The 14,452-nt window shown below is 33.1% G+C and overlaps 1 pseudogene; it reads left to right on the top strand.

The window, feature by feature from the left end:
• Positions 1–112: 112 nt before the first annotated feature.
• On the top strand, positions 113–2,413 carry LOC131180684 (probable polygalacturonase At1g80170; annotated as a pseudogene).
• The last annotated feature ends 12,039 nt before the right edge of the window (positions 2,414–14,452 follow it).

The following is a 14,452-nucleotide window of genomic DNA, read 5'->3' on the forward strand; positions in this document are numbered from 1 at the left end:
GGAGATTATGAAATTAAATAATCTTCTACTTAAATCAGATTATGACATTTTCTTTCTTTTATCTTATTAGAGATGATATGGAAAAGAAACTAGGAATAATGGAATATAGATCCACTTGGATTTTATTCCTCCAGAAGCCAACATTGATCACCTTATATGTAGCTTTTGTGTTAGATCAATGCACTCGCATTGCATTAGGAAATTGGTTTCTCTTGCTCTATCTCTCTTTCATTTTTCTCAGATATACAATGGTAAGGACTAAGCAGTACTATATCTCAGTTACCAACAATTCAAGTTTATAATATGAAATCTATGCAGAGTTATTCATCATTTGAACTCAAATTCTTTTCATTTTGCAGTATCCATTTACCATTCTCTATATTTTGAGCTTAGTCTCAGCAATGTTTAATGTCGTTTCAAGTTCAAGTACTTACAATGTTCTAAGTTATGGGGCAGTTGGCAATGGAAATGCAGATGATACGCTGGTGAAACATCTATATATCTCTTCTATTTTTGGTTGGTTTTGATTATTTGTTCTTAATGCGATGAATATTTGCTGATAATTAAACTTTTCCTGGAATTTGTGAACTGCAGGCATTTGTTAGGGCATGGAATGACACATGTAAGGATTCAGACACACCTACCATGATCATTCCTGAGGGAAATACATTTTTGGTGTATCCTATAACCCTTTTAGGCCCTTGCAATTCCAGCAAAATCAATGTCCAGGTAAATAAAAGGTATGCAGTAAATGAAATTCCAAGCATCATGGGTTATTTTAGTACTTGAACCTAACTTAAATATTTCTTCATTGCGAGTTAATACTCCATGTCAACTGATTGACAGTAACTTCATATTCAGGACACCAAATGATAATTTTTTAAAGAATTTTTTTTTTTTTTCCTATTTGCAGAGATTAAGAGTAACACTCTTGTTTCTTGCAGCTATCAGGAAAGATAATAGCCCCTGATGATCCCAATGACTGGAAGGGAAAAGATTTTGGAGAGTGGTTAACCTTTCGATACGTAAATGGACTGGAAGTGGCTGGCGGTGGCTTGCTAAATGGACGTGGACAGGCCTGGTGGAATATTTCTTGCAAACACCATCCTGGAAATGTATGCAACACTCATAGGAATTCCACAAAATTTTTTCATTTTCTTTGATGAAATTATTAACTGTCTAATTTGTCAACAGGGTTGCAATAAACTTGCTCCTACGGTTAGTGTATCAGTGTATACCTTATGTATAATGTCAACAAAGATGAACTAGTTTAATGTATTCTTGGCTTTCAGATACTCCGTTTTGAACAGTGTAAAAATGTAAAAATGAGAGGAATTAGAACTGTACAAAGCGGCGGATGTCATCTTGCCTTCTACGGCTGCGAAGACGTCGAATTGGAAACATTGAACTAACATTCACCTGCAACAAGCCCCAACACAGATGGTATCCACATTTCACACTCAAGTTCTGTATCCATCAACAACTCAGTCATCGGCTCCGGTAATTGATTCTCCGTCTTGAATACTACTTTGATTTTACACTTAAGGCTTTGTTATTAACTTCTTAATTAACAGGAGATGATTGCATCTCTATGCTGGATCGCTCATACAACATTAGCATCACTTATGTTCACTGTGGACATGGTCACGGAATAAGGTAAGTGATTTCTTGGTATTACTAAATGTCACTGAAATTTTTAGCTCATATCTTCTGTTGCTTCCTTTCTGTAACAGCATTGGAAGCTTAGATGGAGATGGAATAGATGTAAAGAACATAACCATAAGTAATGTCAACTTCTACAACACAACCAATGGGGCAAGGATCAAGACTTGGCCGGTATGATATATTAAAGGGCACTATTTTTTTTAATAAGCATGTCAAGATTACATAACTGAAATTTTCTAAGCAACTCTATTAATAACATTTGATTTTTTTTTTTCTTTTAATTTTTTAGGATGGGAGTGGCGAAGTTCCATATGTTAAATTCTCTAATATAAATTTTACTGAAGTCCAAAATCCCATAATTATTGGCCAGCATTATGGTAAAATCGCTCCAGTACATACAATATGAGAGATGTTCAAATTGCTATTATGTTTCGAATTCGAGTTTCAATTATACCTTTATGAAAAAATTAAAAAAATTATTCAGTTAAGAGAATTTATATTAACCATTTTAATTTGACAGAAAAGCAGAATTCATATAAGTGAAATTCGGTATCATAGATTATATGGGACGTCAAAGACACCTGTGGCTATCAATTTCAACTGTAGTGACAGAGTGCCTTGCACCAATATCAGCTTGGAAAATATTGGATTGACATCTGCAACATCAGGAGATGAAGTCGTTTCAAGCTGCAACAATGCTTTCGGACATGCTAATGGAAATGTGAAACCTAAGTCCTGTCTCCAATGAAATTGAAGAAACACAAGTAGATTCTTTCCATTGCTTTTTCAAACGACCGACACATAGTCGGAAGAAATTTTTTAATATAATCATTATATGTACAATGATTTTATTGGTTATGTACAATGATTTTATTCATTATTATACGAATAAATTTTCAAAGTTGGAATTCTAGTTATTTTTAGGGGTGCGCATTCGGTTCGAATCGAAATGACTGAAAAATCGAATAGAACCAAACCGCTCTATTTCAGTTTGGTTTGGTTTAAATCAAATGGTTTTGATTTTTGATTAATTTTTCAATTTAGACTTGATTTTCAAGTTATTTGGTCTAATTTTGACTTTGGTTTGAACCTAATAACCATTAATCAATGAAATTAAACAATTAATATATATAAAATTAAATATAATTCATAAATTTCTCATAAAAATAAATCGATTCTATTCGATTTAGTTCGATTTGAATATATAAATTACTATTCAATTCGGTTCGGTTTAATTAATTTTTTTTCTCTTCAAAATCGAATCGAACTGAAATTTTTATAATGTGAAATTGAATCAAGCCGATTAAATTTTAAAACAAAACCAATTAAACCGAATTGACTCGATTCGATTTGATTTTTTAATTTGAATCGAATTCTGCTCGACTCTAGTTATTTTAAAAGGATTTTAATTATATGTGCAAATTCAATGCATGAATAAATTAATAAAAAAAAATTAGTCATTGTATTATTATTTTTTTTTTTAAATAAACCTTTTTATTAGATAATAATCAGGAAAAACTCAATAGAACAAGTCAACCTAAACCTTATCATAAAATTAAAATCCATACAACCAATTTAATATTTATAGTGTTGAGTGAAAAAATCCAGAGATATATACAAGATCAGAACAAGTAATAAAAATCTGACAGCAAATAAAAAGCAAAAAGCACAGATATTAAAATAAAATTCGCTTGGGGATTCAATCATTTGTTGATTAAATATTCTCCTTTTAATACTTTTCATTCTCTTTATTTTTTTAATATATATAACTAATACTCTACAAATATTAAGAATATTAATTATTTATTAATAAAAATATTTTAATTTTATTTATTAATTAAAAATACTAAAAAAAGGTTAATAATAATATTTAAAATTTAATATTTTTACTTGAAAATTTAAAAAATACAAATATATATAAAATATTGAAAGTTTGATTTCAAAAATTAAAAATTTAATTAATTAAAATTTTATATTATATCAATGAATTAATTAAACTTTAATAAATTGTCCTCTTTATAATTATTGATCGAAATTAAAAAGAAAAGAAAATAGATAAAAAGGAAAGCAAACGACGCCGTGCATACAGCTTCCCGTTCCCTCTCGCAATTTGCTCCAACGTAACTCACTCCAATTTTAATATCCCCCCGTTGCTCTTCCTTGTAGCCACCTAAGCAGATTTGAAAAAATAAAAAATAAATAAATTCTTGAGCCCATAACTGAGCATTTAAGTGCATGTTTTGGCCGAGTGCAAAGATTGGGAAGCAAAGGGAATATCAATTTAATTTTCTGCTTCTTGTGCTCTGTCTTTTTCTCCCGTTTATCTCACCAGTGAAATTTCGAAGTGCTAGCAGTTTTGTAATCCAACTTCTACGCGGTGGCAGACATTGAGAAAGAAGGATTGATCCAATCTGGCCGGCGTGGATGAACGCATTATTGGAGGAGTGAATGTGAATTCCATCGGTGATGGGGCCACGTTGAGGAGAGTTGATGTGTAATAATCTAAGTCGACATTTTGGCATCCGAATACAAGACAAAAAACTCTCAAATTTTACCAATTTTTAAAATCCACACTTTAAAATTAAATAAGCCTGTCGAAAATCCAATTTGACGTGGTAGGTTTGTTAAGTTTGCCATATGCAATAAATGGCAAGATGCAATTAATTTGATGTTAATGGTTGATGATGTAATTGTTAAAAAAAAAAAAATAGAGTACAAATATAAAAATTAATTTTTATAAGGGTTTTGATTGACTTATTTAGAAAAAAAAATGTTGTAAAAAAAATTATATTTTTCAAATTTTTATAATTTTAATTTATACTATAAAAATTATCAATTAAATCTTAAACTTTTTAACGTTTATCAACTCTACCGTAACTTTTAAAAAAATTATTATTTCATTAAAGAAGTATCATATAAGCGTTACATAAACATGTAACTTCAATAATATGTAATATTTTTTATATTAGCATGTTAAAATAATATATTTTTATCCAAAAATGTAACACCCCAAAATTTTAAATTTTATTATTTTATGAGCATTTTTGGTATTTTAATTTTATTTAAATTTTAGGAATTTTTTTGAGATTTTTCGGATTTTAAAAATCGGGTAGATTTTCCGAAAATATAAACTTTGATGATTTTTAAAAATTAATTTAAAAACCACGTGGCAAAACTAAAAATATATTTGGAGTCTACGAATTTTTCTGAGTTTTTTGAAATTTTTTCGAAATTTTTGGACCTCGTTTTCGGTCCCGAGGCAGAGTAAAAAATTTAAAATTTTGTATTTCGAATCGAACCGGCCAAATCGAATCAGACCGGATCAGACTGATCGAATCGGACCGGCTCCTTTTTCTTCTTCTCTTTTCTTCCGCGCGTCCCGACCTCCTCCCCTTCTCTCTCTCTTTTCTCTCTCCTCCCTCCTCCCCTTGCCACTCCGCCACCTCCCCTGCCTCTCCACCTCACCGGCGCCCCACTTCAGTCCTCCCCCACGGCCGGCCGCCGCCTGGAACGCCGAAAAACGGCCTCAGAAAGGACGCGCAGCGCGCGCGCAATGCCTGGACTTCAGGCCAAAATCCGGCCGATCCGGCCACCAATTGGATCGGGTCTTGTGTCTAAAATCATTTACTCGTCGAGAGCTTTCCATAGACACTAAGAACACCGAAATCCATCGAGCGGTTTGTCCAATTTTTGCCCGGGAAGTTTTAGCCCATTTTGACTTTCGGGCTAGATTTCTCACAAACCGTAAACCCCACGAGAAAACTGAGAGTACCAGAGCGCTCCACTCGTCGAGAGCTTCGCGGCGACATAAATTTCAAATTTTTCTGACACCGTTTTTCGATGGGTCCCACGAAACTTCGCAGTGTCTTTTCGAGCATTAAATGAGCTTAGAAAATTCTGAAAAATTTATGTACTAAGCCTCGTGTTGTGAGTTTCGTGTAGGTATCCTCAATTCGCGGAAATTCGATTGGCCAAGTTCGCAAGTTTCGGGCCGCATGCACTACATCGAAAAGTCTCCGAATTGGACCGAGGTTTTGGCTACCCCCACATTGTCAGACGTCCCGAGCGCGTTTTCGAAGTCGGAATCGGCAAAGGTAAACCCGAACCTTGCTTTTTCGTAATTTTTTTAGTGCTTAAATAGGATTAAAAATTTATAAAATATTCGTGGTAGCTCATAAAATTATGATTCTTTTTGTAATAGCCTAGTAATATTGCTAAGGACCGCGGGGCAAAGTTTTAGAATTTTTAGAGCTTGTTTGGATAGTTTTGCAAAAATGATCAATTATAAAGACTAAATTGAAATTTTACATATTGTGATGGATGACTGATTTGATGGCCCAGGAGGGGCTGTGTGATGTGATTGAGTTGTGGATATATGGATTGTGAATATAGAAGTGTGTTTTGAGCCCTTTTGCAGGTTGGGTAGGTCCTAGGTATAGGGGAGACTCTGCCGGATTTTCGGCACGACTTAGGACGTATTTGGTCTTTTCGTGATTGTATTGACTCATTTATATTAAAAATTGTAATGTAATTGTCAGGTGAGCCGGGACAGCCTTCTTCCTCCGCCCAGCCGCCACAGTGACCGTTTTCAAGTCTGTGAGTAAAATATTAATTTTAATTGTAATTTCACTATTATTATATGTTCAAGCATGCCCATGCATCACTTATATGCATATATCTATGTAGATAAACTTTAGGCACGATTTATGTTGCATTCATAACTGTGAAAGTGCCATGTATGTTGTTGTGGTAATTTGGAGCAGTGTGCGTGCGTTGGCGTGCGTGTGATGTGGTGTGGACTATGGATAGGACGGGTAGACACGGCTTGAGATCTTCGCTGGGACCCGGTCCTTCGGGGTAGACACGGCTTGAGTTCTTCGCTGGGACTCCGATTTGGTTATTAAGTGGAAGTCCGAGCTGAGTTATTCGTTGGCACAGTTGGAATAAAGAGAGCTGTATAGGGGATCAACTCCCATATATATATGATTGATATTGCTGGGTGCGTGAGTGCTCCAAATTACCTTTTTGATGTTATGATGTGAATTTATTGCTGATGCTGCATTTCACTCTACAGGGTGCACTAGTTCTAGATAGTTATAGAGATTATGGTTAAATGATATTTTATTCTCTGAGTCGAACACTCACTCCTGTTCAACATTTTTCCAGGCCACAGGAGGATATTTTTAAGGCTAACCTGCTTTCTCCCTCGCAGGTTGATTATTAATGTTTGTATAAACTTGTTAAATCTTAGAATTTTCGCATGTGTTAGAAATGTTTATTTGATTTGGATCTGTAAACTAAATTATTATTGTGGACCTGTAAACTTAATATTCTATGCATGTTTGATGGATTGGATGAGGGAGCTGAGCTCCCATTTATTTTTATGTTGATGAGTATGTGAAGGGTGAGCTGAGCTCCCCAATTGAGTATTTACTGTGTTTACAGGTCGGGTGAGTCATAAACTCTCCGTTGGTAGGTCCATTTTATGGCCGGACTCTGTCCGGTTGATTTCTTGATATTGGGCCCAAATGGGCCTTAGAGTTGGAGTAATGAATAGTTAGGCTTACTACGGGCCTCGGGGGCTTTAGGCTGGCCCAGGTTCTAGTGCCGGTCCGGCCCATAGGTTGGGTCGTGACAAAAAATATATGGAAATAAGGTTTAATTTGCCTCGTGTACTTATTGGGGAGGTTTAATTTAGTCTATTTTTAATTTTTAGTCCAATTTAATCTATAAATTTTGATTTATACTCAAATTAAGCTGATTAACAAAAATGTGTAATTATTTAATTATTTTTTAAAATATTAAAATTTTATTTTTATATTATATAATTAATTAATAAAAATAAAAATATTATTTTTATTATTCAATATTATTAATCAAACTAAAAATATAAAATTTTTTATATTTTCATATAATTAATTAAAATTAAAAATTATTACTATTTCAATTAATAATATTAAATAATAAAAATAATATTTTTATTTAATTAATTATACGATATAAAAATAATATTTTAATATTAAAAAATAATTAAATATTAAATAATTTATTTAAATAAATTATTTGATATATAAACAAATTAATTAATTATACAATATAAAAATAATATTTTAATATTAACAAAAGTCATTTTTTAATATTATTTAAACAAAATAATTAAATATTTTAAAAATGATATTAAAATATTATTTTTATATTGTATAATTTGTATAATTAAAATATTAAATAAATTATTTTATATTATATTTTAATATTAAAAAATAATATTTTCATTAATTGGGCTAATTTGAGCATAAATCAAAATTTATAGATTAAATTAGACAAAAAATTTAAAATGGACTAAATTAAACCTCCCAATAAGTAAGAACTTTATTCCAAAATATATATTCTCAATCTCTTCAAATATTCTAATCTTATACTTTTAAAAAATTATTTAAATATAACTTATTAAATATATATCAATATAAGTTATTTATATTAAATTAAACATACTTTTTTCCTTTCATTTAAATATATGTCCTTATTTTTTTTTGTTAATTATAACTAGATTATATTTATATAGCCTTTGTTAGTGAAATAATATTTTTTTTAATAGAGAGATAGAATTAATAAAAATTAAAAATTTATAATTTAATTGATAATTTTTATAATATAAAATTATAAATTTTTTAAAAATACAAGATTTTTTTTTTTTGCGCTTTTCCAAAAGAAAAATCTAATAAAAACTGTTCTTATTTGGATGTTGTTCTTAGCCGTACTGCTTTCATTTTCATTATTAGTATAGAGACAGATGGACAGAATGAAGGCAATGAAATAATCAACAGGCATGAAAGAAATACTGGAATTTTTTCAATAGTCAAAAAGAATCTTAGTCATCTTGTTTGAGATGTAGTATTTTCCAAGAATTAAATTCAATTAATTTTTTTTGTTAATTTTATTGTTTAAAATAAAAAAAATTATTTTTTTATTTTGAAAAACATAAAATTCATGCATGAGAATTATTTTAAATTTTTTTTCTGACAAATGATTTATTAGGATTTCTTCTGATGAGCAATTTAATGTGTATATGATTATATTCTATAAATGGAGGAGAAAAAAGATAAAATTTATGCAAATTTCTGCAATTAGCTAGTACAATCTTTATATATAGCAATTCCTGGAATATGTTCCAAGTCAGGTTAATGACTCATCATTATAAAGGGAATGAAACAAGTATAAGTCACGGCCAAAATTAAGGGAAAAATGGGGAAAATCCATATGCAGCATATCAAATTAAAATGGAATCTTAATTTGATGGATTTTTGCTTTCCTTCCTATGTGTTCAGTGAGGAAAAGTAAACAAAGGGATCACACTTTCCGTAGGAAAAAAATGGATTAATGTTGTCAGTAGGCTTACAAGTAATTTGGATTGCACGATAGTTTTAAAAGGAAATCTAGAAACTCATTGGAATGGTGTACTGTGCACAAAGGAGCTTGGAGAGCCCTTACGAATAGTCGTAATCGTAATATGTAGGTCGTTGCTATATTAAGTCTGGGCTTACCACTTTTAAGGGCGCAAACAGATTCATGTGGTCATGGATGGCGTCTCCCTAATCTGGCAGCTGACACTGAGTTTATGGTCGTTATCCTGAATATGTGGCTTGACCTGGAGAGTGCATATTTTCACCTTATATCATAACTTTATATCTACCAAGTTACTTTTTACCGTGAAAATTTGAGTATATTTTTAATTGTTTGAGTAATACTATTCAGTTTGGTAAGTTTTATTTTTTTTTTAATTATAATTAACTAATGTGTTGTCTTATTATTGGCTAGAGCGCCAAAAAAGCTTTGTAACATGGTACTTCGGGCTTATGTTATAATTCCCCCTTCAATTAGCGGAAAAGGTACCTAAATTAACGACCTCCCCTATCAAGGTCCAATCTTTCCATTCAAAACCATCCCTCCAATTCTCTCTCTCTCTCTCTCTCTCTCTCTCTCTACCTCTCTCTCCCCTTGCACATTTCTTCTCATTGCTGATGGGCAAGAGGCCACCATCGTCAGATATCGAGACAGGCTCCTGTGTCAAACATCCGCCTCTCCCTCCTTTTACCCTCCCGCTGTAACACCCCCGTTTGCATAGCCTGGTAGATTTCACTGTTCCGGTGACCGGTGTCGGCCCGGATAATTAAAGGGATTAGAACCACACTTAAGTCAATTAGAGAAGCCATAAATACAAATAATTAGTAATGTTCAATTAGTTAAGTATAAATAAGAAAAACAGAACATAAGAAGTTAAACGAGCCGAGAGTCACAGCAATGGGTGACCTTCTCGGGAAGGACTGCGAAATCATTTTAAACTCAAATTTCGAACCGTAAAATGTGACGCTGCGGTCCTTAGGACCCTTATGAACATAGTAGAAAAGAGAAAATCACGAAAAATAACTGTTAAGCCAGTCAAATAATTAGGTCAGAGAGCCGGAAGAAATATGGAATTAATTGTAAACCGGGTTGAATCGGTGAAGGGCAATTTGGTCAATTAACCCCGAGAGCTGACTCCTGACCTAACTGTCAAATAAAGTAGGAGAAAAGAAAACTTTGGGATCGAGAATTAAATTAAAAAATTAATAGAAAAATAAAAAGAAAAAAAAAAGAAAAAGTTAAAAAGGTAATGACATCATGTGGTGACACATGCATGATGCCATAAGTATTTTAATTAAAATTTTATTTAATTAGAATTATGGTCTTCCTAAGACATAAAATAACAAAAAGAAAAGAAAAAAAAATTGATTTCTTCTCCCATTCCCGTCACCTCTCACCTCTCTCTCAAAATCCACCATTGAAGCTTGATTTCAAGCTCCATAAACCCTAAAAATCTTCCATAAATTCCCTAATTTTGTTGATTAAAGCTTGTCTAGGCAACTTGAAACGAATTTTGAGCAAGGAAATAAAAAGAGGAAAAGGAAGGAGTTGAGGAAGAGGAAACTCCAAGTTGAGGTAAGCATTAAATTGAAATTTAATGTTTAAATTTATATGATTTGAGTTACTTTAGCTTAGAATTTTAATTTAAAATGAAAAGAGAATTATTGTTGAGGGACCATATGGGAAATTCGTCCAGCCTATGTAGGGGTGAGAATTGCATGCATTCGATTGAATTAAAAGTAAACATGAGCTTGAATGAGTTGAGTAAGTAAGTTTATATGTGTTGAATTAATAAAATGTAACAAAAATTGTGAGTTAGGGTTTGAACCTAGGGTTTGGGAGACAAAATTATGAGAAATTGGTAAATGATATGTTTGACCTATTTTGAAGTTAAAAATGGTCATTTGGGACCAAATGAGTTGTGTTGGAATGGTTGGAATTAAAATCAAATTCGGAGGAAGTGTGGTCATACCGCTGGCAGCATGACCAAGTTAACTTTGAAGGACCAAAAATGAAATTTTACAAGTCCAATTGATATGGGACCAATTGGGGATGAAAATAGACATAAAATGACACAATTTTCATTTAGAAACCATGCCCAAAAAGTGACCAAAACCTAGTGAACAAATTGACCAAAGTTGGATAAGTGCAGCTGCCCTGTACAAACTGACTAAATGAACAGTGTTTGTTCATTTGGTCATAACTCGAGTTAGGCAGATCCAAATGACCTGAAATTTTACCAGTGGTTAGATGAGATATAGACCTAAAACTTTCATGAAGAACACAAACCCAAATTCTGCCAGCAACCAAATCATTTGACCACCCCAATTTGGTGACCCAAAACTGCCAGCACCAAATTTGCTCAGAAAATCTGGGTTGTTTCCAATCTGGCAGCCATGGTTCAAATGGTCATAACTTGAGCTACAAAACTCCAATTGAGGTGATCCAAAAATGAAAATAAACTTAAGACAATAAGGAACATTTTCTATGAAAGAAGTTTTGCCAAATTCCAACAGTAGAATTACCAATGGAACAGTGCACCTAGAAGCACCAAAACTAAAAATTTGACAATTTTGCCAAAAGGACTTAAGCTTTGAGAACATGACCAAAACCAACAAATTTAATGACCAAAATATGGTATGTGGGTGAAGTTGGAATTCCCATACCTATTAGACCTTAGAAAGTCAACAAATTGACTTGAATAGTGTAGTGAATAGTAACCCGAAGCACAAAATTTCAAGAACGTCGAGTTTAGCACGTTAGGGCTAGGTAAAAATGAGGCTAAATTTATTTTGGATTTATGGTAAGTTCTAGTACTAAAACATTGTAAAATTGTGTGTTTCAGTTGAAAAGAATATCGGGAAGGAACCCAAGGAACCGAGTCGAGGCTAAGGGGCGACTCGTCTGAGGTTTGTGCACAATGTATACTTTTTGTAATCATCTTTTGCATACTGTTTTGAATAATGTGAAATATTGGATTATGGCATTCTTATGATGTTTTGATTTAAATTGTTGAAAGTTATTATGTATATTGAAATGACAATGTTTAGAAAATTGTTAAGATAAGTTTTGAAACCACAGTGTCATGACCATATATTTGAACACCTCACTAGCACGACTAGTAGGGGTAATTAGTTTCGAATTTTGATTCATTCTCTGGAGAAGTGTTGAGGTGTGCCAGTAGAAGAGGATGTGAATGGATATCCATATATTTGAGCTAGCTAGCCTTGTGATGTGATTTCTCTTTAGCCTCTGGCTATTGAGATTCTATTTGTTTCGAATGGTATGATCTAACTGTAAGTTTTATGAAATGTGTTTTGATACTTCGAAATGAACTTGGTTTGCATTAAAATTTCATAATTCATGTTTTGTGTTTAATGCTCATGTTTAGTCAAATTTTTGAATAAATGTGATTTATATTCTGTATAAAGATTATTTTAGTATGTTGTGCACCACTGAGTCCTAGTACTCAGCGATAGCTTCTATTACTGTCGTAGATACAGAGACTAGAGGAGCAGCAGATTGAGCTGCTGAGGTGTGAGGATCTATCAGCTTAAAGTCTTCGGGTATAATTTATACCCTAACTGTAAATAATTTTTTTGATGTATATATTGCACATAAATGTATGGACATGTAAAAATGGGTCTTGAGCAGTTTGTATAAAATTTGTATAAAGTTGTAATATATATAGTAGTTTGAAATTCTCTTAATGTAAATTTTGTAATGATGTATCTAAATTGTTTTGTCTCTAATGAAATATGAATGGAACTATTTTATTTAAATTGAATGAAATGGATTGTTAGTATTTTGATGATCATTGGATAGTGGATTTGAAATTTGAAAGTTGATAAATGTGTTGAGAAATTGATTGAGATTGAGTATGAAATTGAAGCAGTTGTTGAGAAAAATTTTTAGAAGTGCTTTTTACAGGTATTTGAAGAACTGTTTTCTCAAAATACAGAGGGAACTCTATCAAAATTTTTATAAAATTTGCGTAAAAATAAAATGGGCAAAAAATATTAACTAGTTTTAATTTTAACTAAATGTTTTAAGTACTTATTAGAAAATGCTCACCACTTACCAAAAGTAAGAAATTTGTTTTAAAATCCCTTGTAGGGTGCTTAATGAGTTATCGGTAGGTGAAGTTCGGTAGTTCATTAAGTATTCTACGGAATCATGTTATGCCTTACAGAGGGGTAAGGTGTGACATGTTTTAGTGGTATCAGAGCAAATTTTTTAAGTATGTTTTAACTTATGAATTTGTGTCTTTCTTTGTTAAGTACAACTGTTCAATTTCCATTTTTGTTACATACAGTGCATTACATCATAAATATGAACTAACGGAGGGAAATCTCCATGTGTTATTTGTTCAGGAGATACCCTACTTCAGATTGAAATGGAAGAAGGGGATCGCTCAGTTGAGCAGTTTGTTGAAGCTGAGGCACAAGGGGAAGCCCCAGCTTTACCGAATGTCAGTGGATCCGTAGCACCAGCCCCGCAAATGCCGTAATTTCCTGCACAGTTCGCACAGCAGATGGCGGCAATGTTTCAACAAATGGCTGGGGGTATGCCTGTTCAAGCTCCACCCTAACCACCTGTGGCACAACCACTGCCTCCAGCCAGACAATATGATAAACTACTGAAGTATGGGGTTGTAGAATTTAAGGGTACAGTGGACTCTTTAGAGGCAGAGCAATGACTTGAAAGAATGGACAGAGTATTTAAGAAGCTGCACTGTCAAGATGAACTAAAGTTTGAGTATTCTGTGTCTCTACTGCAAGGGGATGCATATGATTGGTGGAAGACTATCCCCACGGCTTGGTGAACCACGATCTTGACACAGGATGACTTCATCGTAAAGTTCGCACGTAAATACATCCCAGATGCATATGTTGATCAGAAACTACAAGAATTTTTGAGTCTGAAACAAGGGAACCGATCGGAGGCAAAGTATGAGAGGGAGTTCTCCCGCCTGAGTCACTATGCGAGGAGTCTCCTTACTACCAGCAAGGCAAGATGCAAGAGATTTGAGACGGGTTTGAAGCCCAGCATAAGGATGCAAGTTGTGGGATTTCGACACAGCAACTTCTCAGAGCTTATGTCTCAAGCACTTAAACTGGAGTGAATTGAATCAGAAGCAACCCCAGTAAAAGAAAAATCAGAAAAAGCTGAGAAATCAGAAAAAGACAAGGGGGAAAAATCAGTTGAACAGAGTTCTAGTGCTACCTCTGGAAAGAGAAAGAAGTTTAGTGGACCCAGCAGAGGTCAAGGTGGAAGATTTGGTAGAGGCAGATCTTCTGGACAGAGACCCCCTAGGTCTGGTCAACAGTCGAGCAAGGGTTCACATTCTGCCCGCCCCTGTGAGACTTGTGGCAAGATTCATGGG

This window comes from Hevea brasiliensis, chromosome 6, assembly GCF_030052815.1.
Source record: "Hevea brasiliensis isolate MT/VB/25A 57/8 chromosome 6, ASM3005281v1, whole genome shotgun sequence".
In the NCBI taxonomy this organism is placed as follows: domain Eukaryota; kingdom Viridiplantae; phylum Streptophyta; class Magnoliopsida; order Malpighiales; family Euphorbiaceae; genus Hevea; species Hevea brasiliensis.